Raw genomic sequence first — 6413 nt, 5'->3', positions numbered from 1 at the left:
ATTATGTCACTGTGTATATTTATAGGTAAAAAGAATCACTTGATGCTCCACTGCTGTGGCATTCATCAGTGCGGTCAACGTAGTTCTGAATATTGATTACTAATTTTACATTAAATCCGCACGGCAGATATCTGTCAGCTTGACAAAGGATTAGATGAACCTCAACCCTTCATGTTGCCACACAGATGTGTTTTAGACTGCTGGTCAACATTGGCAAAGATTCACACATACAGCTGTTGCTGCTCATAAATCTATGAAATTTGCATGGTGAAAGTTAGTTTTCACAAGTAATTCTGAAAAAGTTTTAAAAAACAATCCACTGGACTTTGTTTCCAAGGTTTGAAGACGTTTCGCTTCCCTGGATGAGTTTGAGGCTTTGAGGCTCAATGCGAATCCAGACATTTTGAACAGAGAAAGCTTCCTGGATGGGAAGCTAAACGTCTTCAAACCTTGGAAACAAAGTCCAGTGGATTGTTTTTTAAAACTTTTTCAGAATGACTATGACCTGGATGACTGAGAATCTTCACCAGCAGTTTTTACAAGTAAAAATATGTCAAACAGATGACAATCTCTGCAGGAAGGGACATCCCAGAATATTTTCCCCATCATAGCTCTGTAAGAACACCATCTTGGTGGACATCCAGGGAAGAGACATTGAGATAATGGACTCTTATAAGTACCTGGGTGTTCACCTGAGTAGCAAACTGGACTGAACACACACACTCACAATACTGAGGCTCTCCACAAGAAGCCCAGAGCAGACTCTTCCTGCTGAGGAGGCTGAGGTGCAAGCTGCTCCTCAAGACCTTTTATGATTCTGTTGTGGCATCAGTCATCTTATATGGAGCTGTCTGTTGGAGCAGTGGCTGGATAAGTTAATGAGGAAGGCCAGCTCTGTGATTGGATGTCATCTGGAGGTGGGAAAAAATGGATCCTAACTAAATGAACATCTCTGCTGGATAATTTTTCCCACCCCATGCATGAAGCTGTTGCAGATCTGGAGAGCTTCTTCAATGACAGTCTACTGCACCCTAAATGCACCAGGGAGCGTTATCACAGATCCTTACTCCCAGCAGCTGTAAGACTCTTTAACCACCACTGTTCCCAAAAACCTCAATAAATTGTTATATTCATGCTGATTTTGCAAAGTTTATACCTTTGTCAGTTAAGTTACATGCTGCTTTCATTGTTTTGTGCAAATCTGGTGTTGCTGTTATTTTTCACATATCAATTACTGTAAAAATGTCCACAGCTGTATATTGATTATTGATTCTCCAGATGCACAGTATTTATATTGTAAAACACTGTACAGTACAGTATTTTAGTTGTTTATTTTCTTAACTATGTCACTTATTCTATTTTATACACTTTTGAAAGGTCCACATTGTGTGGCTACTTCTGTTATACCCTTTTGCTGCTGCTGTAACACCACAATTTCCCTATTGTGGGACAATGAAGGGATTTTCTATTCTATTACACTTGGTAGGTTAGCTTGACCAATTTCTACATTCCTGGACATGTTTATTTAAAGCAAAGACTGGACATATTATATCTGCATAATATTTAGATCGCAGCAGGTAGAGTTCTTATAAAATCAAGTAAACTCCTATTAAACCAGTTTTATAATCTCCACTCTGGCTCCCTGTAGAATTTAGATTTTGGTTTAAAGTAACTTTCCTGACCTTTATTTTATTGATGATGTGTGAGTCTGTTAAACCCTAATAATACCTGACTGTTACTTGTCAAAACTATCTTCCCAAGTAGTTTATCAAATAGGAAAGTTCCTCTGTCCAGATAAATAGTCATCTTTATTATGTCTGTTGCAAATATTTAGTATTTAGGAATGAAATATAAGAGGTGTCCTTGATATAAAAACTTATTATAATATATATATATATATATATATATATATATATATATATATATATATATATATATATATATATATATATATATATATATATATATATATATATATATATATATATATATATATATATATATCTGATGATTTCTTCTGATGAGTTCTGTCCAGCACCTAATCATCACTTATCTCATCCACCTGCCGGTTTCCCTTATACTGGGCTCAGTTCCAGCTATCAGGGCCAGATCATTGTTTGTTGCCTGTTGTTAATGTCCTGTCTGTCAGTTTTTTGTTTTGTTTTAATTATTTCCAAGGTTCATGTTCCAGTGAGGAGTTTATTCTCTAGCCAGTGTCCTCAGGCGAGTTATTCCGTAACCAGTGGGGAGAGCGTTTCAGTGTTTCCTTTGTGGTTTTGTCTTCCTGATTCCGTTCCCTCCCTCTCACCCACTGGCCCTGTCTGTCCCTGCCTGTCCCTGCCTGATCTGTTCACTGGAACCAAGGTTGGACTCCTGCTGGATTTTACCTCCCAGGTTAGTTTCTGTCTGAGCTGGATGCTCGACACACGGGACTCTGAACCTGCCTTCATCCTCTGATGGAACCCTGGAACCTGGATCTGTCCGTTCCTTTGTGGATTGTAACTCCTGACCGGACTGCAGACTCCTGGATTCCAGTACTACTCCAGTCTGATCCTAATCCTAGTCCTGGATCAGAGTCCAGCCTGCTTACTGGGGTTGCTGCATCGGGGCCGCTCAGGGCCACCTCTTGTTGGCAGTGCATCGGCTTATCCTGCCTATGATTGAGAGGATGGACTGAACTGTTAAACCAGGTGACTGACTCACTCTAATAATCATAATCTGTTTAGATAATCGTGGTCACTTACCTGTGTTTCTCCCTAAACCGGAGTGTCAGTGATTGGGTGGTGCCCCGCCCCCCTCCTACAGACCTACAGGTCCGCAGATCCTCAGCAGCCTGCTTCAGTTCTGTCAATGTTTTTGTATTAATAAACGTTTTGAACTTTCCTACTGGCTGTCTCACCTTGAATACTGGGTCCATTTGTCCTGTTTTATGAAAGTGGCCTTCTGTAATCCTAAGTAACTTCTCTGGTAAGATTACAATTTCTGTCAAAATCTGTTGTCATGTCTCATGGTTATTTAATACATTTAAAATACATATACAGGGGTTGGACAATGAAAATGAAAATAGACCCCCAATATTTTATTAGTATACAGTAGTGTAGGGCCTCCTTTTGCAGCCAATACAGTGTCAATTCGTCTTGGGAATGACATATAGAAGTCCTGCACATAGGTCAGACGGATTTTAATCCATTCTTCTTGCAGAATAGTGGCCAGGTCACGACGTGATGCTGTTGGAGGAAAATGTTTCCTGACTCGCTCCTCCAAAACACCCTAAAGTGGCTCAATAATATTTAGATCTGGTGACTGTGCAGGCCATGGGAGATGTTCAACTTCACTTTCATGTTCATCAAACCAATCTTTCACCAGTCTTGCTGTGTGTATTGGTGCATTGTCATCCTGAAGCACCTCCTTCAGGATACAATGTTTGAAACTTTGGATGCACATGGTCCTAAAGAATGGTTCGGTAGACCTTGGCAGTGACATGCCCATCTAACACAAGTATGGGGCCAAGGGAATGCCATGATATGGCAGCCCAAATCATCACTGATCCACCCCCATGCTTCACTCTGGGCATGCAACAGTCTGGGTTGTATGCTTCTTTGGGGCTTCTCCACATCGTAACTCTCCCGGATGTGGGGAAAACAGTAAAGGTGGACAATACATGTTTCACATTGTCCACAGCCCAAGATTTGCGCTCCTTGCAACATTAAAACCGACGTTTGGCATTGGCACGTGTGACTAAAGGTTTGGCTATAGCAGCCTGGCCGTGTATATTGACCCTGTTGAGCTCCCGACGGACAGTTTTGTTGGAAACAGGAGAGTCGAGGAGCACATTTAATTCTGCCATGATTTGGGCAGCCGTGTTTTTTTTTTTTTTTTTTTTTTGATATAATCCGGGTTAGCACCAGAACATCCCTTTAAGACAGCTTCCTCTTGCGTCCACAGTTAATCTTGTTGGATGTGGTTCGTTCTTCTTGGTGGTATGCTGACATAACCCTGGATACCGTGGCTCTTGGTACATCACAAAGACTTGCTGTCTTGTTCACCGATGCGCCAGCAAGACGTGCACCAACAATTTTTCCTCTTTTGAACTGGTATGTGACCCATAATGTTGTATGCATTGCAATAGTTTGAGCAAAACTGTGCTCTTACCCTGCTAATTGGACCATCTCACTCTGCTCTTATTGGTTCAATGTGCAATTACTGAAGATTGGCCACCAGGCTGATCCAATTTAGTAATGAAACCTCCCACATGCCACGTTTTGCCAATCATACTACATCTAAAAGTGACAGATCTGGAACCGTAGAGTTAAAGGCAATTTACGCTTCTGTCGCTTAGCCCCTGCAACCATCAAATCTGTCTCTGTGCGCGACCATGCCCCTGCGCACAGGTTCTGCAACTGTTGTCACGCACCTCAAAAAAATCCTGCATTGGAGGGTCGCAAACCTGCGCAGACCTCAAGCAGAAGTGCTCAGACAAAAAGCAGCTGTGATTGGTCCTTGGTATGCCTTTCTGGCTGTCTGTGTGGTCGTCCTTCTCATTTCGGTGCCGGGGCTCGCCATTTTTAAAAACCGAGGAACAACTAAAATGGACAACTACAACGAAAGGTTAATCGAGGAAGTTCAGAAGTACAATCAGTTGAAGTTCACGCAAGTTCCCGAATAGGCTCCCCCTTGCGCTTTGGTGGGAAACTGTTGTGTGTCCATAGAAATTCCAGACTGACAGTGCAGAAGCAATCCAGCAAAAGTTGGTCGAGAACAGACCCAAGCAACATTTGATGAGTGCGGTTGCAGAAGTCTAATCTGCCCTGTAGCTACAGCTCTGGACAGATCCAGGGATGTAACACCGGTGGGCGGGACTCGGAAGTTGCAGGAGAGAGAGAAAAAACAAAACAATTGACAGAAAGCACTGTGAAAACGGATAGCTGTGCTGGTTCTGAGCTTCTTTTGGCTAAATTAACTGACTGGTATTTTCTAGCTGTTTTTAGCATTTCAAAACATTTTCTGTTTGGATATTTCAATAAATCCACACAGCTGTGTTGAGGATTATATCGTGACAATTCAAGTTCCTAGTTTGAGCAGTATTTACTGGAGAAATGGTGGCTTATTTCAACCAGTGAAAGTCATTTAACTCTCTTCGATATTTTTTGTTTGAATGTTTTTGAAATCCACTGTGTAGCTTTGGGAGACAAAAAAAAGTGTCTGGAACGAAAAAATGAGAACTGTGACATGGAGGTTATCATACTCAATTAAACGTCCAAAGCATAGACAGAATGGTCCTTTGTTGCCTGGAGGCGAAGGGGCCGAGGGCGAGGTGATGTTTCTAGCTGAGTGTCTGCTGTTAACTTTCAGGGCAAACGCATTCGACAATGTGTGCCAACAACAACAGCTGTGCTGCGTCTCACCGAGTTTGAGTTTGTGGTTTTCTGTGTGCTTGTGCCAGAGGTTTGTATCACTGCAGTTAAAGAAGGGAGAAATACTGGCGCCAGCTGATTGGTTTCAAGGGACAGAAAAAGACAAAAAAAAAAAAATTCTGCCATCAAATCCTTTATGCTGCTCAGGGAACTGAATTCCTGATTTTATTTGCTGCAAAAAAACACCCTCCTTGATCAGGAAAAAAGATAGCCTACGTGAAATAAAGCTTTAAATATTTTACAAGAAAATCGTTTCTATTTAAAAGTTTTATTCAGTTCTTCTGATAAATCCATTTTAAAAAATGACCATCGAACAAAATGATAAATACGACTTGCTTCACATCTTTCAATGCAGCACTTTTAAAGTTAACCTCCTTATCCTAGATGATATGATTTGTCTCTTTCCCTGCTTCAATTCCGAAATGACTTGAAATCTTTATAAAAAATATGACTGTTTGAAAACAGAATGCTTTCTGTCAGAGAAAATGTAACGATAATTCAGAAATTGTTTCTGCCTTTTAATCTGAAATGGACTATAAAATTGTACACAATCCATTTGAAGTCATTCTTGCTGGAATGAGAGAGATTATTTTACAAGCTGAAAACTTTTGAGACAGCTGCCCAATTTTCCCAGCAGTGGACGTCCCAACCTACTTTCCTAAAGTTTGCAATGTGCAATACTCAGAGAAAAGAAAACCCTTTCAAGAGCTCGTTCTGTCAGACTAGCACTCAAGTTCCGTTTTGCAAACATTGTTTGGAGGGTTTATCAGCGTGCTACCTTTTCTCAATGAAGGAAAGGAGATACAGGTAGATGGATGGGTAAACAGTTCTTATGAAATGTTGATATTAAATTCTTTTTTATATTCATAATTCAGACATGCTTTTGCTTGATAGTTCAAATGCACCATTACTGTCATTTGATAATAAGTGTGAAAGTGTTTATAATTTATATAAAAAATATGATCATCAATCATAGGATGTCTTGGGCCTAAGGTTTGC

This window comes from Cyprinodon tularosa, unplaced genomic scaffold (genome assembly GCF_016077235.1).
Source record: "Cyprinodon tularosa strain WSP-4 unplaced genomic scaffold, ASM1607723v1 ctg100, whole genome shotgun sequence".
NCBI lineage: Eukaryota > Metazoa > Chordata > Actinopteri > Cyprinodontiformes > Cyprinodontidae > Cyprinodon > Cyprinodon tularosa.
Note: the sequence above shows the minus strand (reverse complement) of the source record.